Below are 24,759 nucleotides of genomic sequence, written 5' to 3'. Positions count from 1 at the left end.
AAATAGTACAAAATCGAATCATAGGTACTGATGTCATTAATTTGAAGAAGGAAGACACATAAAACAAATTACTTTTATATTTCTCTATCTTTTTCAAGAATCAAAAGATTACATAAAAAAAGAAAGAGTAAAACTTAGCTCCTCATAAAAATAAAAATGAAAATGAGTTCATTGTTTCTAACAAAGACCTAAAACTAAATATATCCCACTTTATTCATTTTCTAGCAAAAAATCCCCTTCTTTATTCTTGCTTTATTCTACTTCCTAAAAATATAGCTTACTAGTTTATCATTCAACATCACATATTCATCTTGTAGTTTCTTGGGATGCTCTTGCATCATGAAGGTAGGAAAGAGGGGCAAATAGACATCATCAAGGATGATATGAAACATCAAAAGGCTACCAAGAAGGTTGAGGGACAAGTGAGGTAGCAAAATGAAAGGAACCCATGGGAAAGAAAACTATAGCCAGGAAAGACAACCCACAACAACTTCTCAGTAAGGACTTAAGAAATCCGCCCCATCCCAATATGGGTGGTCAATGCACCCACAAGTTTCAAAAAATTTAAATGTTAGCAAGGAAATTTTGAGACATATACATGAGCCATGGCACAAGACACTTAGCTAGTTGGTGAATTTAAGCTGGGTGATTTTAAAATTATAAGAGAATAAAGCTACAATCTATTTATAGACCCATAGCAATGACTATGCCATAAATAATGGCTAGAAATTTACCTTGCTTAGAGTGTTAATGAACATTTTTCTCAAAGTGCCCTAAATAGCATTACACCAAAAAATGACCATTTGAGCTTCACCTCCTGTGGCAAATGCAATAAAAACTCGTCAAAAATGCCCCTGCAAATGGCTACAGTTAATAGAAAAAGGAAGGCTATGGAATGAAAAAAAAATCAACAACCCTACCTCTCTCTGGCTACGAAAATGGCTACAGAATGAATGAAAATAAAAAACCCTACCTCTCTCTAGCTGCAGACGCAAAAATAATAGAAACCCTCTTTCGACAAAGCAATGTTTGAACACCAAAAAAATTAAGGGCTTCACAGACATAGACCCAGACCCAAAAATTTATATTTTTTAGCACATAAAAATGTGGGATTGGAATAAGTATTCCAATTCCACCTCTTTGGGTGGAATTGAAATACCCTTTTTTTGGGTACAAAATGACATATGTATTCCACTCATATACCTATTCCGTATTCCTACATGGCACACCCAAATGGAGAATTCAATGATTTTTGGAATAGACAAATGCCTATTCCACTCCTATTCTGCTTGCCTAATGGGCCATAAGAAGCCACACCTAATTAGGCCTATTAGGTTTGTGAGTCTTGGGATGGTTTTGGGGTGCTGGAGTAGGGTTGGAGTTTGAAACCTTATAGCCTATGAGAACTCCCAAAAGGGTACATGAATCCATAGTTTCTTTGTTTGGTCCTTTGGAAAATTAGTAATTTGTTTGGAAAAGATCAAATTTGGAGACTTAATTGGAATTAGGCCTAAAAGAATAATTTTCTAATTTTGGGAAGTTGGTGATTGGTGAGGGGAAGTTATTGTAGGATCTTAGTATGGGTATCAAGTTGACATTATAGAAAAGGAGTGGGGCTTTACAAACCTTTGTAACTAAACCTTTTGATAAACAAGAAATCTCTCAAGGAATTGAACAATATTGTAGTTTAGGAGTGAAAACCCACCTTTTGCTGCTAAGTCTCTGCATCATTATCAAATAGTTTGAAGAATTGATGAGATTACCTAGATCAAAAAGAGATACTTCTGGACTAGGATGCAACAATAACTTTTCATCTATTGATGAAGGATAATAATCAAAGAGTGGAGAATAAAGAAATGCAAAATCCAAAGACAAACCTACATGTCATCATTGTGGTAAACTTGGACATAAAACCAACATTTGTAGAAGCAAGAATGGTATGCAAACTTATAAACCGAAGTATATTGATAATTTCTTTAATTGCAAGAAGGTAGGACACCAAGCACATGAATGTAGATAAAAAAGAAGTGATTCCTCCAATACATCTTGATTTGAAGGATATTGTTATAATTGTTAGCAATATGGACATAGAGCTCATGAGTGTAGATCCAAGACAAAATATAATTGGACATCTAGCAAAAAAGCTCTTGCACTAAGAAAAGACAACTCTCACAATTGGGATTGCAATACACGGTATAATTGTCACTATTGTGGAGAATATGGTCACATTCCAGAGAACTATATTTAGTTGTCCTAAAGTTGGACATGTTAGTAGAAACTATAGAACTAAAGCACTAGTACCAAAAAATAGAAATGAAAAAGGTAAAGAAAAGGTTATTGAGAAGAAGACATGGAAAGAAATAGTGGAAGTTGGAAGCAATGAATCAAGAAAATTTGAGATCATCCAATCCAATGGATTATTGGATCACACCACAACTAACTAAGTGAAGAAGATATGTGATGAGGGTAATTATTACCTCTATTTTATGTTAATTTTAATACCCTATTTTAATACTGCCAATATATTTGTGAACTTATGCTTAGTTGAACTTATGATAAAGTCCAGAAAGAACCATTAACCCATAGGTAAATAGTTATGTCATATTTTGCCAATATTATACATATATTGTAGTATTTCATATAACCATCAAAATGTGTGTTCTAATATTTAGATTTAATTTGATTATGCTTATTTGTAATTATTTCTACATCATAACTAACTTGTTAAGGAAGAAGCTAGAGGATGGCTGATAGCATTCAAGGAGGAGCGTTAAGGCTCAACTGAAGTGGAAGAATCATAATGGTACTAGGAGACACAATTGCTACAAAGGAGTACCTATTATTCCATAAATATAGGGATGAAGTGTTGCTATATTCCCTCTACATTTAGTATTGTGTTGAATTGGTTATCCAAACTTTATTGCTCATATTGCGAGCTATTATATTTCCTTATTCCTCTCTAGCAGATTTGTAGTCAATTTATTTTCTTTACTATTTTAGAATAAGTATCGATCCTCTATTTATAGGGATTGGATTGATAGTTTTGGTGTTAGAGAAAATTTTATGGAAAAACATTATTGATTCCTGTAGTGAGTTGTTTTACAAATTTATGCATTTTTTCTTATGTAAGGAGTTTTGGAATATAATGAAGTAATTCTTGGTTTACATTCCGTGTTAGTATATTAGAAAGAGCCAACCAAGGGGGCCCACTTGGGAGGTGGATTAAATTAGAGTAGTGTGGATTTACTTCTAGAATTTCTAGTATTTCAGGTAGAAGTTATAAGTTTCTTCCTGTAGCATCATATGTTGTGAGTGTTCCTGCAGCATTTGCAAGAGCAGTTATAATGGATGATCTGAGTTGAAATATAGGTTAGTGTATAGTCATATTTCTAGCATTCATTTAAGTAAAGAGTTAAGTGTGTTACTTTCCTACAACACTAGTATAGGTTCTTTCTTTGCATTTTACTTTCCTATAGCATAAGCATAATGACTCCTTAAGAAACCTAGTGCACATACCATGCCGACCATTTCAAGTATACATCCCAAGTTGAAAAACTAAATGCACCTCATTGTGGGGGAAGTAATCCTTAGATTTATTCCTAAGCAAGGCCTTGGGCATGATTATCACACACCTATTGTGAGGCAAACCTTTTTTGGTGCCACTGCCAAGGATGGTGTTAAGCTAGGAACATCTTTTTGGGGTCATAGTTATTTAACATTTTTAGAGATTTGCAGTCCTAAAAGTTTCTTTATAAGTATGAAGAATTCAATTGCACGCATCAAAGAGGAAGACAACAAGATGAATATGGCAGATTTCTTCCACAAGAGTCTATTAATTTGAATGATGAAATTGAAGAAGTTGAGTTACCTTTTGAAGATGCAAGCCTTGATTTTTCTGTAGGATTTTCCTTTAGAGAAGAACCTTTGTACACAAGAGGTCTTCAACCTTTTGTTGAAATTTAGGCCAATTTTCTTGATAATTCTGGTCCAAATCCACCTATTGTTAACAATCTTATAGCTAATGCTCTATTTTAGTAGTAACCCCATAATCAAATACCTCTAGTAATGACACACCCTACTTTTCTATTTTCTCTCTCGAGCCTCATAACCAATGTTAATCTAAAAAATATACCCACAACTACTCTTCCAAAGATTTATGGCCTTGTAACTGAGGATCGTAATACTTTCTTGTTTGAGTTTGACATACTCTATCAAAGCTTTGACTATAACACTAATTTCCATGAGCTTAAGTTGTTTCTAGCAAAATTGAAAGAATCAACCTTACGATGGTTCATGGGCTTAGGAGCCAATGCAGTAGGTAATTGGGATCAAATGCAAACTCTATTTTTGGAGAAATACAAAGAATACTACAAGGGGACTGATCCAAGAGGAAATGAAATTTTTAAATATCACAAAAGGAGGATGAAACATTAGATACTGGTAGAGAATTCACAAAAATTACTGTTCTAAAGAGGGGTAAATGATAATTGTTTGGAAGCACTAGAATTGATGGCTGGTGGTGATGCATACCAATCTTCTTGGGATGACCTCAAGAAAATCTATCTCAACTAATCAAGGTCAACTGTGAAGAAAGGTAGAGGATACTAGTCCACAACCACTAAAGGGATTAGTCAGGGTATTTCAAAGATTTGAGATATCTAATCTACTCTTAGATTTCAAGTACGACATCATAAATGATGTTGCTACACATCTTGATATAATGACTACAAAGAAGAAGCATGTAGAAGCTAAATCATGATTGGTGGAGTATTGTCCTCACTACCACAAATAGAAGCAAGATTGCACATGTAAAGTAGTGGCCAACCTAGAGAATCAACATTTTCCAATAGAGTAAATGAAGATAGACGGGGACAATGATCAAGTGTGCTTTGCTACTCAACATTGACCATGGGATTCAAGACAAGGTATGCCTCAAGATCCTTTACAATTTTCAAATCCTTACAATAGTTAATTGAAAAACCAAAGCTATTAGAATCCTTCTCAATACTCCCAACCTTCCTTTCAAAACCAACAAAACATCCAGTGGCCTAACCAACAAAACCAGTGGCCTAACGAGAAAAACTACTAGTCGCAAAACTAACAAAATAACCAATGGAAAAATCAATAGAATCAATGGTAATCATTGCAAGGAAATTGGTAGAAAAACAACCAATGGAGGGGGCCTCCACAATGGCCTAACCAAAATCCTAGTAACCCATAATTACTGACTCTAGTCCAACAACTTGCAATAATGCCACCTCCTATAGAAAACAATACTAATCCTAAGCCCACCCAATTTCCTACTTAGTCTTAGCCATATCCAAAAAAAAAGCAACAACATCAGCAAATGTACACTATAGATACTTAGCACTGCCCTACATATTCACTAGAGGTATCTAATATCCATTTGAGATTGGGTACAACTTTGCCTACACTAGAATACCATATTATCATAGAAGTTGTAGATATTCTTGCAACACCCCTTCTAGAAGCTACATTTGCAAAAACCAACCTACCAATTGATGTACCTAGCAGGACTACTGATCATACCACCATGAATCATCCCTTTCCACATAGACTAAATAAAGAGAAATCTATATCCCAAGAGGAAGAGACATTTGACATTATTGAGCAGCTTAAAAACATGCATATCCAAATTCCTCTATTCCAAGCTATCAAAGATGTCCCTCTTTATGGAAAGGCTATTAAGGAAGCATGCCTTAAGAAGCTGGGGAAGAAGAAGAAAGACCCTCAAATAGTCCATGTTGTTGAGCAATTAGCAGATATCATGTTTCGAAAGGTAGTGATACCAAAGTATTCAGATCTTGGTCATTCAGTAGTTAACCTGATCATAAATGGACAGGCTATAGAAAATGCTTTAGTTGATCTAGGAGAAGCAATAAATGTGATGAGTAAAGATAAAATGCATAGGTTATGTATAGAAGGCTTAAGAACAACACCCATGGTGTTACAACTTGTAGACAATTAAATTGTCACTCTAGATGGACTCATAGAAGATGTGATAGTGACCTTAGATTTATGGGATTACCTTGCTAATTTTCTTATCTTATCACCCAAAGTAAAACTTGCTAGCTATCCTATCATATTAGGGAGACCTTGGCTAGCCACCAATGATGCTAAAATTAGTTTTAAATCAGGTAGTATGACAATTTCAAATGGTCAAACCATAAGGAAGTTAGAGTTACATCCACCTGCCCAACCCCAACAAGACTTGGGAGAACCTATTTTGCTAGATTTAGGGGTTGAAGAGGAAGAACTAATTTTTTTTAGCTCAACTCATGATGTTTCATAGGCAATATTTTTTTTAAATGCAAGAAGAAGAAGATGTAGTATAGAGCATTCTTACCAATGAGTGTATAGTGGCTAGAGACATTACTGAAAGTTCTATCTTAAAGCTATGTACCCATGAAGACTATGTCTACCTAGAAAACTCTAAAATAATTGACCAATTACTGCCAAGTGAAGTAGCTACAAGTCTAGTACTAGAAGTGTCAATGGTAGAATTAACAACTAGTATGGAACTCTCTCCTAGCCATAATCTCCATGTAAATAACAAGTTGTCCTTGTCATAATTAGAATTCTTAACCAAGCTCTAGGATTATAAGGATATGGTAGGATTGAGCCTTAAAATTTTCACCCATAGGATATACATCAATGATGGAAGCTTGCGACTTTGTTAGCCTTAGGGGAGAATAAATCCAACATTACATGAAGATTGAGCTAAAAAAGTTGTTGGATGTTGGATTCATCTATCTAATCTCTGATAGAAAATGGGTATCACCATTAGTTATTGTGCTTAAGAAAGGAGGAAAGTGGTAGATATGTGTAAATTATAGAAAATTAAATAATGCCACAAAGAAGGATCACTTTCTTTTACCCTTTATTGATAAGATTTTGGATACTTTGGCTGGAAAGAAATACTTGTCATTTCTAGATGGATATAGTGGATACAATTAGATATGTATTGCTCTAGAAGGTCAAGAGAAGACCACATTTACATATCCTTAGGGTATCTATGCCTATTTTGTATTACCATTTGGCTTATGCAATGCTATCACTACTTTCTAGAGAGCTGTAATCATCATCTTTGTTGACATATCACATGATTGCATGGAGATATACATGGATGACTTCCCTACATTTGGTATCACATTTGAGGAAGCTTTGAAGAAGTTAAAGAAAGTACTAGTCTGATGTGAGGAGCACAACTTGTCTCTCAATAGTGAGAAATGGTTTTTAATGATGTGGGAAGGTGTGATATTAGGACATTTAATCTTTGAAACTAGAATCTAGGTAGACCCTGTGAAAGTAGAGATAATTCTCACAATCTCTACTCCTATAAAGCAAAAAGAAGTCAAATATTTTCTAGGACATGTTGGCTATTATAGGAGTTTTATCAAGAATTTTAGTCAGATAGCTAGTTCTCTTTATACTTTTCTTACCAAAGAGACTAAATTTGCTTGGACAAGGGAATGCGATGACTCCTTCTAGGAGCTCAAGTCACTATTGACAACTACACCAATACTTAAGGGTCCTAATTGGACTTTTCCCTTTCAAATACATATAGATGCTTCTGACTATGCCATAAGTGTAGTCTTAGGACAAAAATCTCAACATCTTGAAAATGCAATCTACTATATCGGTAAGAGCCTTCATGGACTAGAGTTAAACTATATAGTGACTAAAAAAGAACTGTTAGTAGTAGTGTATGCTCTAAACAAATTCTGGCATTGCATAACTAGTTATCCTATATTTTTTCATACTGGCCATGCAATAGTTAAGTATCTCATGAACAAACCTACCATTACAAGTAGGTTAGCAAGATGACCACTTCTTTTGCGAGAATTTGATATCACAATCACTAACAAATCTGGAAAAGCAAATGTGGTAATTGATTATCTATCTAGAATCCACCATGATGAAGAAGATACTAGTTTGATAGATGATACATTTCTAGATGAGCATCTAATTCATATTGTTGTCCAAACCCCATGGTATGTAGACATTGCTAATTACATCATAGCTAATAAAATGCCAACACATTTCTCTTACAAGGAAAAGAGGCTACTTGTAGAAAAAAGATTTCATTTCTCTTGGATTGATAACATGCTATTTTACACTAGACTTGATCAAGTTATGAGGAGATATGTGAGAGAAGATGAGACATATGACATTCTACATGGATATCATAATGAACCATGTGGAGGGCACATTGCAACAAAAAGAACAACATTGAAGATTTTAACAAATGGTTTCTATTGGCCTATGCTCCATAAGGATGCAGCCAATTATACACAAAAGTGTGATAAATGTCAAAGGATGGGCTAACCAAAAAAATATATAAAATGTCTCTCAATCCAAAAATGGTGTAACACCATTTGACAAGTGGGGCATGAAATTCATTGGTCCAATAGACCTTCCATCCAAAGAAAAATCATATATCCTTGTATGCACTGACTACCTAACAAAATGGGTCAAAGTCAATGCCATGAAGCATGCTTGTGACTATAAAGTTTCCAAATTTCTACATGAAGAAATATTTACTCAATATGGCCTACTTAGAGAACTTGTTACTGACCAAGGTGCTAAATTCACTTCCAATCTAATCATAGAACTCATGAAGGAATATAATATTAGACATTGAAAATCAAGCCCCTATCACCCTCAAACTAATGGACAAGTAGAATTTAAAAAGTGAGAGATAAAAGCCATCTTGACAAAGATAGTTCATTTGCACTATAGAGATTGGAGCAACAGACTACCAGAAGCTATCTGGGCATAGTGAACAACATAGAAGATAACCAAAGGATTCATTCCATTTGAACTGTTGTATGAAAAAACAACAATGCTACCCATTGAGTTTGAACACAAAGCTTTAAGAACAACACTGGAGTTAAACATTAAATTTTCTATAACACAGAGAGAGAACCTATTGCATCTTAATTCTTTGAATGAAATGCTCAAGTCTACCCTAGAACACATAGAAATTATATAGAAGAAAAGGAAACAATGGCACGACTCCCACATTAAGAATAAACAATTTCAAATTGGTGACTAGGAATTGCTCTATGATTCCATATTTAAATACATACCAGGCAAGCTGTAGACATGATGGTTGGATCCCTATGAAATAAGCCATGTATTTGTAAATGGAGCCATTTAGTCAACCACAATTGATCCAATACACTTCAAGTTATTATTTAATGGACATCGGCTAAAGTTGTATAAACAACCCCAAATAAAAAAAAAAAGACTTCCTGTAGCAATTTCAAGAGCTGATTTCAAATACACAATAAGTAACACTTCCTATAGTAGAAGGTTTGACCTTCTACCTATAGCTCTTCAATAAGAATTCCTTCAAGCATGCCCATAATAAAAACTTTATGTCCACATAAAGTTCAAATTTTCAAATCACTTTCTAATTTCTTCTTTTCAACTCATCTCATTTCTTTCTCTACGATCCACCCATCTTCCATGTCATCATTTTATAATGCTTTCAATAAAATGATGAGTTTACTAATGCATGCTATCCCTACTGACCTTTGAATCTCACCACCTTTATCTAGCATGTGTAATGATCAAATTGGTAGGTATAAGCTTTTCAAATTTTATTCATTTTAGATCATAGATTTTGTTGGTTATATCTATTACTGCATTAAATATATTGTTGCGGTGTAATGCTAGTTTTGTACCTCATGCCAAGTATGAAAAGTGAGGACACTTGTCCATCTTTTGTAGGAGATAGGGAAGGTTACTAATTCCCAATAAAATTTCTATTTATTCATTAAATGATCCTCAAATTTTTACTCTCTCTTTGTTGATTAAAATCCAATTGTCATAGTACACATGTGTCAAGTGGCATACCTTTATTCTTGAATAATTCCTCATTGTCAGACTAAGATGTGACCCAAATTAAATGATGTGACCCAACTTCAATTTTCAAGCAATTCTTGCTTATCTATGATTTATTTCCATTAAAGCCATATTGTTATTACTCATGACACATTGTTCATGAAGGAAATTCATAGAAAAGAATGTGAAAAGTTTTTGTGGTTTTCAAAATAAGAGAGAGAGTTTGAATTCACAAAAGGGAAGAAGGTAATTGTGCAAACAAAAAAGAGGTTGAAATCAGTAAGCACAAATGGGAGGATAGTTGCAGCAACAAGAACTAGTGGAACATAGTGTTTTAGTTTTTGATGTAGAAGCAATAAGAAGGTTTAATGCATGTAGCTAGCTAGGTTATTTCTTGAAACTAACAGAGTTTGATGAAGAAGTAGCTACTAAATTTATATGTACATTTGAGGAAGGTGAAGCAACAATATGGGGGTTGATAGTTGTTTCCATAAAGGAACAGATAGTGGAAGTAACTAGATTACTAGCAGTAGGAGAATATTACCCCAGTGAACATGATGCTAGATTAGCTAGGGCCCAATTTTTCATAGCAAGTGACCCTCCATTGGATATAACTAAGAAAGATTGCAAAAGAATGTCTCTTCTACCACAATACAATGAGTTGGCTATACATATTACCATGTATTTTACCTATAAAGGAAGATTTTAATATTTGAATGCGCATTATTTTAAGCTACTTAGTTATGTTAGACATAATTTTCCAATAAATGTCCCCAATTTCTTTTACAATTTATGTTGTGTATTAGTGCTAAGGAAAACTAGAAAGGGAAGGACAACTCTATTACTCACCATGCCCTAATCAAATTTCTTATAGAGAGATCTCTTAGGGATGCCTCTCCCATGTCATGGGTAGAATTTTTCTATTATAAAAGCCTACAAACTTAGACTATCCCTATTGAATAGCCCAATGAAGATAATGTAGTCCCTACTAACACAACTACTGAGCAAAGTACCCAAGGTGTGGAAACCAAAAAAGTACAAAAAAATGGGCCTTTACCCACTCAAATGAGAAATGTACCTACCTCTGCTTGAGAAAAGAGAAAAAATAAATTACAAGAAGAAACCTTAGCTTTGGTAGTAGAAAAAAATCCTACAGTGTCAAAGCAAAAGAAAAAAAGTCAGCTCCTACAATAGTCACTCTTATAGTAGAGACATTGAGAAGGGTTAGTAGGAAAAGGGCTATGGTCCCTGAAGAAACCCTATGTGAAGAAGCCTTAGAATGAGAGGGAAAACTCATAAAGTGATCACAAAAACCTAGTCCACTTCACCCAAACCATATAATGAAGAATCCCTAGTAAAAGTTGTCTTAGATGATTCCCCCAGTCAACCTAAAATTCTAGACATTCCTCAAACCCTGATGAGGAATGTAAGGTTGAGATGAATGAAAGCTAAAATAATCCCCCAGCAAGTCAACAGGATATTCTAGGCCATAAAGAAGAAAAATCCCCAATAGCGCATCAGTTAGCCTCTTCAAAAACTACCCTAGTTCCTTATAAGACAATATGGTTTACAAATTTCTTGGAATAGTGATGGAGGGAATAGAGGAAGAAAAATAACTAGGAAGAGGAAAGTGGCCCAATTACCTTGCAAATGCTTCTTTTTGGTTATATAATAAATATGTGTTAACAACAACCCTATGGAAAGAGGAGAAAAATGAAATGAAGAAGGTAATAATAGACCAAGGTGAAGAAATTGTAGACTTAAAAGAGAAATTGGTAAAATAGAAGCAAAAGATGGATCATGCCCTTAAATTGGCTGATCAAATAATTACTTGTAGGCCACCACCTAGGATCTATGCCATTTGTTTAAAAGAAAAATTCCTTTTATTCCAGCTCATGATAACCCTTAGAGATACAAATGCATAATTTAGGTCAGCTCAGGAATTCTATGGTTTGTACCAAACTCTTCGATCATGGAAGCAAATTTTATTTGTGAATTTTATGTGCACAATTTAATTATCTCTACAGAAACTAAATGGAACCCTTCACTTTACATAGGGGATATACACCTTAGGGCCCTAATGTCCTAGATGCACAACAAGGCCAATTATGATAAATAGTTAAACAATTATAGAGATGAGGAGAGAATAGAACCCATACCATTAATGTTGGAAATATAAGAGGAGTAACTAAGAGGGGAGGGGTGAATCAATTACTACTAAAATAAATCCAAGATCCCTTAGATGTCAGTATAAAATAAAGTCTAAAAATTGAATACTACTAATGCTTGCTAAACACACAGAAAATGTTGTAACTCTATAATTTTTTACTATGCAAATATTTAAATGTTATATATGATTACCCTTACTTTAATTTAGTTGCAAAAACATAAAATAAAATAGCATGAACACATTTGACACAAGGATTTAATGTAGAAACCCAATTTGGGAAAAATGACCAATTGCAACTAGTTACTATTTTCACTCTTTTGAAGTGAGCCTTGTTAGGAGCCAACCTTTTTAAAGGTTATAAAATACACTATTAGGTGTGATCTTGTTAAAGGATTTAATCACTTTATTAGGAGTGGTCTTGTTAGATGTCTTAAGTTGTTAAGCCAATTCTATTAAGAGATATAGATCACTGCTACAATGGTTAGAGATTAACAATGAGATGACCTAATTTGAATGCAATTAAATTAATAATTATAGAACTCTATTCTAGCTTGTAATTGATCCTTCCTAATTGAATATAGTTTTTTTTCTCCATAAGGATATTCTGGTTATCCTTCAAATTTTCTTCCTCTCTTCATCATTAAATCTTCAATACATTCATAACCCTTTTCACACACTCTTTGAATTCACAACTTCTCCTTATATCTTCCATATTGTTAAGTTAGCTCATATGCAACTTAAAATAAATAATATTCATCATCATAGTCAGCTAGAACCAATGGATAAATAAATTAAGATTAATATACCAAAATAAGAAAATCCTTCGTTAGCTGACCCAACTCGGTATACACTAATTTAGAAACAATTCTTGTGTTAACCAACATAAGCTTGGTTAATGCTGCAAACTTGCAAAGATCCTTTGGAAATTGAGTGAGCTTCGTTAACACTAGTTCCATCCAAAAAAAGTTCATTAACTGAGTGAGTTTAGTTAACACTCATCTTTTGCAGGCTTTCCTTTGATGCCCAAGTAAACTTGGTAAACATTGTCTTTTGAACTTGGCAAATACAGGAATGCTCGATAAACATAGAAAACTGTCTTCACTACTCGAGTGAGCTTGAAATACACTAACTGATAATGACATGATATTTGTGTAACATCAAAGATAAAAAACAATTAATCAATTGTATCCAACAATCCCCCTCTTTGGCATTGATGGCAACACAACATGTCATAATACAATGAAATTTTGGAACAAGAAAAAAGTAAGGAACATATGCTTAGTTTTATTCATGAGAACTCCCTCTGTCAATGTGAGAACTTCCTTTCTTCAAATCCTCCCTCTATCTACAAAAACTTCTACCAAGTTCATTCACAGAACTTTCTCCTTCATATAGCAAACTCCTTTGGAATGACAAATTTTTTTATGAGATATGATAGTAAACTTCTCCCTCTTTGACAACACATGCCAGAGACAAAAAATCTATTAATATCAATGTACCTTAAGTATTGATTCATTTTCAATATGCCCTTGTCAATTCTGTACCAACTAATTGATCTTCAACTTGCTTTGGTTGATGCATCACTAAGCTTTATTTAGTGAGCTTCTGATAGGGGAATGACCCCTAGCTTACCTCTTAGATACAAAAATGCATCCTTAAGTGATGGCTTAGTGAATATGTCTACATTTTGTTCTTTTGTATTCCAATCTAACTTCTTTATTCTACAAAAACTCTCTTTAGAAGTGATATTTTATAGCAACATGCTTTGTTTCGGTATACATCACTGGATTCTTTGATATATTGATTGTACTGGTGTTATCACAGTATATGACTACTGGATCTTTGATCTCCATCTTCATTCCTTCCAATAATTATTTGAACCAAATAATGTTAGAACAATTAATTGCTTCTGCTACATATTCTACCTCTGCTATGGATTGAGAGATGCATTTTTTTTCTTTCTTTTCCAAGACACTAATCTTTTACCAAGAAAGAATGCTCCACCACTAGTGCTTTTTCTATCATCAAGAATTCTTGCCCAATCAACATCAGTAAATATCTTCAAGTCCAAATTTCCTGCAAGTTTGTACAATAAGCCATAGTCTTTAGTACCTTTTAGATATCTCATGATTCTCTTGATTTTCGTCATGTGATTTTCTCTTGGATTTGCTAAGAATCTTGCCACCATACCAACTACTAGTGCAATATCAAGCCTTGTATGTACCACATACTATAATTTTCCAATCATTGATCTATATGTGGTTTGATCAACTTCTTTGGAATCATCATTCTTGGAAAGCTTATGTCTAGTAAACATAGGGGTTCCAACCGGCCTTGAATCTTCCATTCCAAATTTCTTTAGTATCTCCTTGATATACTTAGATTGAGTAATGTAGATACCATTGTTCTACTATATCTACAACCCAACAAAGAATTTTATCTCACCAAACATGGACATCTCAAATTCTTTACTCATTTCTTCTGAAAAAGCTTTTCACAAGTCATCATTTCCTATGAATAAAGTATCATCAACAAATGTTTTTTCCAACACAATCTTCTTGTCTACTCCTTCTTTGATGTACAAACTACTGTTGACATTTGTTCTTTGAAAGCCAATTTTGACCGAGTAATTATGAAGTATTTCATACCAAGCTATGTGAGCTAGATTGAGACCATATAATACTTTGTGTAAGTTGCAAACCATATTTCTTTTACTAAGATCTACAAAAAAATTTGGTTGTTTAATATAGATTGCCTCATCAAGAATTCCATTCAAGAATGTAGATTTAAATCTAGTTGGTATACTTTAAATCCTTTGTGTGCTACATATGCTAGTAAAGTTCACACCTTCTAATCTTACATTAGGAGAAAAAGTATCACCATAATTAGTACCTTCTTCTTGAAAATAGCCTTTGCACACCAATCTTGCTTTATTTCTAGAAAATTTTCCATCTTCATTCAACTTGTTTCTAAACACCCATTTTGTGCTAATTACATTTTTATCCTTAGGTCTAGGAACAAGAGTCCAAGTTTTGTTCTTTTCTATCTATTCTATCTCTTCATTCACTACTTCAAACCTACTTTCATTATCCAGAGCATCTTTAATATTTCTAAGTTCAAATTTAGCAAGTAAACATGTATCTTTTAATTTGCTTCTTGTCATTGTTCCATCAAGTTTGTCTCCAATAAGCTGGTCAGGAGCATGATTCCTTTTGACATATCTTGCTAACACAAGCTCTTTAGGTTTTGAATGAATTCCACTAATTTCATCATGAACTTCAGTATCAAGCTCAGGTCTTGCTATCTATGACTCAGGTCCATCAGAATCAACTTGAACTAGATTGGTAGCCTCTAACTATGACCTGGGTCCTTTAGACTGTGACTCATGTTGCACTATCTGCAACTCAATAACTATTGGAGATTTTGGGGACTCGGGAGATGAATCCTTCTTTATTTTAGATAGGTTTGGCAGGGTATCATGTTCATAGTAAACAATTTTTTTGCAATCCTCTGGCTCCTTGTTGCTTTCTTCTTCACTCTTTTCTACAAACTCATCAATTCTAGCATGTGCACTTTCTATTATTTTATGAGTAGAAAAATTAAAATGTTTATATGCTTTACTTCTGTAGGAGTGTCCTAGAAATATTCCTTCATCACTTTTTACATCAAGTTTTCCTTTTCTAGATTCTTTCAAGATATAACATTTTCTGCCAAATACTTTTAAGTAACTTACATTAGGTTTTTAGCCATACCATAGTTGATAAGGAGTTTTGTTTGAATCTTTCTTCAATTGTACTCTATTTAAGGTATGAAGTGTAGTGCTGATAGCTTCCTTCCAATATTTGATAGCAATGTTCTTTTCAATCATCAAGGTTCATACACAATCTATGATAGATCTATTTCTTCTATCAACTATACCATTTTTCTATGGTGTACTAGGGGCTGATACTTGTCTTTTAATTCCTCTTTCAATACAAAAATCATTGAATTCATTGGAGATGAATTCACCACCTATGTCCGATCTTAAAAATTTCAATCTTTTTCTAGTTTCTTTTTCTACTCTTGGCAAATACCATTTGAACTTTTGAAAAGCTTTTGATTTTTCTTTTAGATACATTACATTCATCATTCTGGAATAGTCATCAACAAAAATAATGAAATTTTTTTCTCCACTATAACTGTCTATTCCAATAGGTCCACATAAGTCTATATGAACAATTTTTAAGACTTCTTTTGATTGATAGTTTTTTCTTTTGAAACTATTCTTTCCCATCTTACCAATTTGGCAATTCTTGCATAAACCCATATCAAGTTTCTTCAAACTAGGAATACCTCTTACTCTTCTATGTTTTCTTATCTTAACCAAATTATCAAAGTTTGCATGACATAATCTTTTGTGCCATAACCAACTATCTTTTACTTGAGCAATAAAGAATGAACATTCACTGAGATCAATATAAAATAGATTACCTTTTGTTTGCTTGCCAGATCCAACCAGATTTCCTTTTCCATCCAATAGTTTGGCTTGCCCATTCATGAATTGTACCTTGAATCCAATGTTTTTCAGCTATGCCACACTCAATAGATTATTCTTTAGTCTTTCAACCCAATAAGCATTGTCACATATAAGTTCTTTAGTCAATGAAATACATCCTTTTCCTTTTATGTAACAAGGTTCTTTGTTTCCAAATCTCACACTACCTCCATTATAATATTCCATGTCCTCAAATTTAGTTTTATCTCTAGTCACATGATGTAACAACCACTATCAATAATCCATATATCATTTTTTGTTAACATGAGAGATAAGTGCCAACTTATCTCCTTTATCATTAGATTCATCTTTTACAACAATATATACCATTTCATCTTCACTGTTATCAAAATCTTTAGCTATAAAACAAGATTTCTTACCTTTGTCCTTGTAGTTCTTGGAATCTTTCTTGCATTTATGCTTATTACTTTTCTTTTCATCTTTGATTTCTTTTTTTGGACACCTTGTAGCAATGTGACCAACTTCTTTATAAGAAAATTAGATCAGAGAAACTTTACCTTTGTATTTTCTTCTACTTTTGGAATATTTTCTTGCAAGTAGGGCTTCAACAACTTCAAGATCACTATCTAAACTTTCTTTTGTTTCTTCTTCTCCACTTCTTGATTGACTGGTCTTTGATTTCTTATCCTTTTTTTTGGCTGAGAGTTTAGCTTTAAAAGTAGACTCAATAACCTTTAAGCTAGGAACATAATTACCAAAATTATCTAACTCAATAGATGTTAATCTTCCAACTAGAGCATCCAAAGATATTTTATTATTTGGATCACATCTCATCTCTTGAAGACACTCTAATTGCATAAGTGGGAAGAAGAGTTTTAAGTACCTTGCTTACAACTTTTAAAAAAAAGGCATGTGTCTAAAGCAGAGGCATCAAAGACACCATTCAAACACAATAGGAGATGCCCACAAGGAATAAACCCACAAAGGTCAAAGATGGAGGGAAACATATCAAGTAAAGAATCCACTGCAAGCCTGGCTGCTAGCCAATAAGGAAACGCTACAGGAAGTATAAGAAAAATCCCACGCATTCATGCATGTTCAAAGGAAAGCTCATGCTGAAGAACAGGGCTCTCCCCATGCAAGTAACGAGAAGCCCATAGCTTATAGAGGGAGATCCATGCCTGGGGAAGAGGTAGAGCACGCAGCCATAAGAGACTAAGGAGTTGCTGGTAGGTGAGGCAATTCACACATTGTCAGAGTTTCAAAGAGGAGTCGGCACTTTGAAAGGGACAAAATTTGTATGACAAAAAAGCTAATGACATTGAGAAAAATGGAGTCGTTATGCAAAAAAAACCATAGCTATGACGTTAAGAGATCACATAAAAAATGCAGTCAAAGTCATAGACCCCACGCTGAAGTCAGGAATAACTGGTAGTATTTGAAGAGGAAACTCACGCTAATGCAAAGGGGAAGGCTACGGGAAGACACCAATTGCATGGAAGTGAACGCTACTTCATCTTCTATGTTTGCTACTGAATTTTCTTTGTCGCCTACAATGGTTGCTTACATCAGAAAGCTTGGCAGCAATATTTCTTTCTTTGTTCTCACCACAAGTAAACCGTTATAATCCAAAAATTTTGAGCTCTAGAGTTCTTGAGCCACATGACATCCTAGTTTTGAAACTTGTGAAGGTCGAACCGTTAAAAAGGATTGATGCCAAAGGCTATGTAGCTTGAGGAAGGCCATGATAGATGCAAAAAGGAAATGAGAAACATTTATCCCACATGTGATAGAAGTAGGAGTATTATGTTATTTAAGTATCTCAATGCACAATTTGCTTGTTGTCATTTAGACAATGCCTCTTAAAGGCGAGAGCTATTTGGGCAGACCTGTGTACACGTGGTCAGATAGCTGGCAATAGGATTTAAAGTAGAATTTTGATTAATCATGGAGTGATAATGATATGGAAGATTCATATTACAATGCATAGGATTGCGCCACGTGTCCAGATCGGATGGTGGGCATAATCCTGCATTTTAGAGTTGCACCTCAGATAAGGAATGCAGGAAAGCAAAATTGTGCCACGTGGCACGGGTTGTAGTTGGTGATGACATGGCGTCACAAGAGCAGGTGCAGTGGGATTCACCAGATGTCAACACGTGGTGAGATCTGACCGTCAGTGCATTCTCACAAAACAAAGGTGCTCGTGAGTAAGAAATGCGGGGAAGCAAGGATGCGCCATGCGCCATGGGCTCGCCCAATGATGATGTGACATTGCTTCCAAATAGGCAACCAATCAGGGGCTGCCATGTGGCAGTCAGGTTTGAAATGCAAAATGTTTTAATGTTTTTCAGACATGCTGCATGCAGATGTTTTTTTTTTAAAAATTCAAAGGGAGCATATTCTAAAGTTTTAACTTTAGAGCATTTAAATTTTTCAAAGATTTAAAAAATTAATGAGTTTTAGACCTGAACTTTTCTAGTAGAGGGACTGTTTTCAAACAAACTTTCAGTGGGTTTCTAGAATCCAAAATATGCCTTATTATATATCGTTGGAATCGACAAAAGATGAACTTTTCAATTTTGAAGTCAATTTTTGCATAGGTAGCAGTCTATTTGAGCTACAGGAGGATTTGTCTTAGGTACCTAAATTGCAACAATATTCAGGTATGGAAGTTAAAATTTGATTTCTAGCATGGAAATGACCTGAATACGGTTAAAAGGTAGTGAAAATAAGGTTTGAGGTGATTTTAACCATTTTCAAATCAGTTGAATCTCAATTTCATCAGTATTTCATTGAGGCAAATCAAATATTTTAGTGAATCAAAAGGTTTTCATCATTTGAACATAGATATTTTCCAATCAGTTAGAGTCTAATGACGAAACAAGATCAGATTAGAATGGGAGATGGAAGGAAGAAGTTATTCAGTTACAGAGGATTGCATTTCTAATGGACACTTGTCACTTGAAGATCATAACCGAGATTCTTTCCTTTGATATATCTTTCTATTTTTCTTCCTTTCTAGAGGTTCCAATTTTTTGTGACTGAGAGACCATTCATTGAGTTCTCTCAGATCTATGATACCATTCTTCAACAAATTTCTCATGTAATGAACAACAAGAAATAAGAATACAGATAGTCTAATTTGTTAGGTAGCTTTGCATTTAAATTTCATGCATCTCCTGTATTTGTTTCAAAGAAATAAATAGAATTCAACAGAAAGTTAATCTTCTTTCTGGTATCTTGTCTCCTATTCATGTTGTTTGTAATCTCTTATGTTTTGTAAACAAAGAATATGAAACTCAGTTACAATCTATTGGTTGTATATGTTGATTTATTTTGCTAGTAACTCAAAGGGTTATGTAAATGCTTAATTCATCATCATAGGATTGCAGATCTTAGGAAGGGATAGGTCGAGTATGAGATTCAGAAGGATGCATATGTATGATTCATAAAGTGGATAGATAGATCAGGAAAGTCCTGATATATGGCATGTATCGATGATTTTTTGGGATGTGTGTTAGGGATTTGTGTGACTGCCCAATAGATAAGGCACTGATCATCTTGAAAGATCATAGGCTTATGTTGATTCATGTCATGGTTTTCTGAAAATCAACATTATTATTCATTTTTCCCCTTTTATGTTGAAGGACTTAATTATTTTTCCCTCACTCAGCCTATGAATATTCTAGATCTGCATTTAGCTATCTTAGATCTATGTCATTTCATGAGTTACTAGGAGATATAAGGGCTTGTATCTGCTTAATAGATTCATGAATATGTTTTGCACTAGTACAATATCAATTAAATCTGAGGTATACTCGCCTAGGTTTTGTAAAGCCTGAAGTGCAGAAGGAGTGTAGCCTTATAGTTGGCCTGTTGTCAGAAATGGCATGTTGAAAATGGGAGTTAGCTACCCCTAGACTTGTCACTTTCTCAGTGGGATAATTGAAAACCCTCCAACATTTTCAAACACAAACAAATTGAAGAATGACCTAAATATTGAAAAAGAAATAAATGAGAGAATATTGAAATCACAAGAAGACATGAATCAATTGATCCAGCAAAATGAGTAGAATCTTCATAAGCAAAAAGGTAAAGCAGGACTTGGATACAATGAAGAACAAGGTGAATCTTCCCAGCAAGGTACAAAAAGGAATCTAAAACCCTCATGCAATCATTGTAGAAAAATTGGTCATACATCAAACAAATGTTGGAGCAATGGAAAAGTAAAATTCAATAGAAAGTGCTATAACTACAATCAGTATGGTCACAAAGCCAATGAATGCAAGGAGAAACCAAAATTTGAAGGTAAATGTCACAAATGCAAAAAGCATGGTCACAAGGTATCTCAATGCAGATCCAAAAGGTTCAATCCAGCTGAGAAATTAGTAAAGGAAATATTTGGATGGGACTACAATACCTGGTGCAGATTTCATTATTATGGAGAATATGGACACACTGGTATAAATTGTGCAAGGCATCATCTTAAGGAAGAAGGACACTACTATAAGATGTTACACATGCACTAAACTCAGTCATATAGCTTAAAACTCCATGAATCTAGGCAACATTGAAGATGAAAAGAAAGCAAGGGCTGACAATATAAGGAAACAAATGAGGCAGAAATGGATTTATAAATCTACTAAGGATACAAGCTTGAATCATGGTAGTGAAGTCACTCAAGAAGTGGGTGACTCCATCCCCTCAAACTAAATTACTAAAGAAAGAGTTGGAGCTATACTCAGCAAGAAAATCATAAGTAGTTCCATGAAATATGAGGAATGCAAAATGATCCAATCAGTATTCTATATACACTAGGAATCACAGAAAAGTTATCCTTTGTCGAGCTACATCAGACTCCGCCGAGGTAAGTTGATTGTAGACCTTACTGAGTGAGGTCAAGAATAAAGGAAATTTGGTTTGTTTGTCGAGTTTATATTCTTGTCGAGTTAGGTTAGTGGATGATAGTCTGTCACGTACTATATCATAATGGCATCGAGCATTTATGAAAATTTCTCAATAAAAGGGGCAGTTTTGACTTCATTTTTTATCACATCCACATCATTTGAAGAGCAGAGAAATTTGAAAGAGCATTATAGTTTTTTTGAGTGATTCAATAGCAAGATCTTCATGAGTTTCATCATTTTTCTGAGCAGTGATGGCATCTACCAGTGGAAGCAACACTAAACCAAAGAAGGGTTCTAAATGCTGGTTAAAGGTGTCGAATGGAAAGCACCAAACTTCAAAATTGTATTAGCTATTGTTGAGTCACTTGATCCATATGGAGCTTAGTCACAAATCCCTCCCAAGGTACTCCTAATTAATGACATATGAACTCACTTTAAATGTTCTATTCAAGAATTAGGAACACTAGAAATGGACACTGCCCTAGCTAAAATGTGTGTCGACAAAGTTTTGAAATCACATAACCATTTAGAAGTCAAAGGATTAACTCATATCCCTCACATTCCTCAAAATTTCCAAGTGAAGTGGATAAGATACATATTGAGTTAGTTTCACAATGGTCAATTATGGTTGGAACAACCCATTCTAATTACAAAGAAAATGATACACAAGGTTACGAGTCTGCCAATACTAAGCAAGGCTAAATCAATCAAAACCCTAGGTCGAGAGGAACTGTAGAAGAAAATCCTAGCTGAATGGGATGGTAGAGGTTTGAAACTAAATAATATCACTAACATAGAGCTTAGGTTTGACATCCATATCATTGCACATAAAATCTATAGCTTGAGTCAATCAAATAACGCTCCTTGTGAAGTAGTTGACATAGCATACAAGGTTATAAAGAAAAACCTTGAATTTGATTTTTCAGATGTACTTCTAAAGCAATTGAACAGACACATTGAAAGTGTGAAGACTTCTAATAACAATTCCTTCAATTTTGGTTCATTACTTACCTGTTTATTCTTTTATGTTCAAAAATTACTTTCATCTAAGGGCATAGTTGTATGGAGAAAAGACACCCCTGCTCTTTATCAGATAAATGAATTTATTGAAGAAATGGGTGAAAATTTTGAAAGGGTGTTGGAAAATTACTTTGAGGCATTCAAAGAGAAAATGAATAACAGATTTTGAATCCCACCCAAGCTTGTGGAAGACTACAAGGATGACATATGCTTCATGGTAGACTGTGACAGAGTGTACATTGAAGCAGTCATACCAAGAGTGGCATGGGTAAAACCATTGCCTTATGAAATTAACATTGATGAAGCTAAAGATATCATTGAGGATTTAATAAATGAGCCAACCAATCCAAATCTTCCTGCATTTGGCACTTATGAGGAAGCCAAGAAGAGGATAGAACTTAGTATCCAGATTTCTCAAGCTATCAATAGAGGCAAGAAGAGGATTACAAAATTGAAGAAATTTGAAGGTCCTCTAATGCTTATTGAGGGCAAGGGTGAGGATGAAGAAGAGGAATATGATGAAGGTGAAGAAGAAGAATCAAAGAAAGAGGAACTAGCAAGGAAGAAAGGTAGAGTGATTATCACTAAACCTCAGAAGAAACCTACTGCAGTATTCTCCAAGAGAGGTAGGAAAGGTAAAAGTGAACCAATATTCATTCACTCTCCACCTATATTTGAGGAAAGGATGAAATAAATAAGAATTGGAGTAGGAATATGTAACTTCAAAGTTCTCAAATATGAGACTCAGACTCCAGCTAAGAAAAAGCGATTGAGGACTTAGTCATGGAGAAGATGGGTATTTGGAAATACTCCCCTACACAAATTCAACCTCAAATCCATAAAGATCTTTTTGCCAAAATTCAAGTCAGGTGGGAAAACATGGTGCAAACTGTTAAAGACATCTTTGAACAACAGCTGAAATAATTAGTACCTAATCTAACTAATGTTGAAGTGAAGAAGGCAATGAAACAACATGAAGATAGAATGATTCTAAAGCTTAACTCATGCTTTATATTAATGAATAACATAGAATCAATGGTTAAGCATGCCTCAAATGTTTGGAGAGATGTATATCATCTTAACAAGCCATCAAAAGAAACTATTGTAATTAAAGATGATGATAGTGATGATAATGATGATGACAACACTCCTTCCATCACAGTTACTAAAGGTGAATTGCATGCTCTAATGGAAGAGAAGGAAGAAGAAGAGAAGGAAGAAGAGGAGGAGGAAGTCGAAGAAATGGATGAAGAAGGAAAGGAGGAAGAAGAGGAATAAATAGATGAAGATGATCCAATCAGAATTGCAGTAGAAGCTATTGCATCTCCTCGTCACATTCCACCACACACTACCACATCTATGGAGATAGCTTCTACTAGTGAAATTGTGAGCACAACAGTAACATCAATTGCTCAATCTTCACTAGTTACCTCTTTGCTCCAAATGTCTACAATAGAAGTATCAAGCACTTCATCTATAGAGCTGATTGTTACCTCTTTAGCTATTGAGTTAGCTCCCTCTATATCTGCATCTTCAGTTTGTGCATCAATAAGTTCTACAAATTTGTCTTCATCAATTCCAGTAAGCTCTACAGTTTTGATTTCATCTGCATTATCTATATCTACTTTGATTCCAGTTAGTTTAGACACTTCTATAAGTATTCTACCGAGTATGGCACCATTTTTGGAAAGTGTTTCATTTTTTGGCCTAGTTAGTACTTCTATTGGCATTCAATCCTCAAGCCCCATTCCATTTTTTACTGCTAGCCTTTCTATCTCTACTATTGTGTCTATTCCAAAAGTCAAACCGATCATCACTAAAGTAAAACCAAGGGAACTATTGGAGCTTCTGATTACTAGAAAGGAAATTGAAGAAGACATTGACTTAGACACAAAGATAATAATACCTAAGATTAACTATGAGTCTGCTACTATTGAAGAAATGAGATTAGCTAGTCAACTCATCGAGAAGAAAGCTACATACAAGTAGCTTAGGTTTGAAAGGGATAAGAAGTACAAAATAATTGAAAATGCCAAGAATATAATTACAGATGCTATAGGTATTGAAGTGGATTCTACTCAACATATTTTGATTCAGTTAGAAGAAGCTATACAAAAATATAATGAGGACTCCTTTAGACAAGAGAAGCTAATTGAAAATGCTGAGAGGAAGTTTGATACCAAAGTGCTAGAGCATATTTCTCAGCATATTGCAATCAAACAAGTGGAGTTGTCCACATTTTTGGGCAATTTTGAAAATCCCTTTAATAATGCAGCATCACTTTTTGCAAA

The 24,759-nt window shown here is 34.3% G+C and overlaps 1 protein-coding gene across 1 annotated transcript in view; it reads right to left on the bottom strand.

Moving 5' to 3' along the window:
• The window catches only part of LOC149578634 (oligopeptide transporter 3-like), a 264,855-nt gene that overhangs the window by 74,205 nt on the left and 165,891 nt on the right, over positions 1–24,759 (bottom strand). The gene's annotated exons all lie outside the window — the stretch shown is intronic.

Source organism: Cupressus sempervirens, chromosome 1, assembly GCF_028749045.1.
Source record: "Cupressus sempervirens isolate cs-2001-9-10 chromosome 1, ASM2874904v1, whole genome shotgun sequence".
Taxonomy (NCBI): domain Eukaryota; kingdom Viridiplantae; phylum Streptophyta; class Pinopsida; order Cupressales; family Cupressaceae; genus Cupressus; species Cupressus sempervirens.
This window is presented reverse-complemented; position numbering and strand designations above follow the sequence as displayed.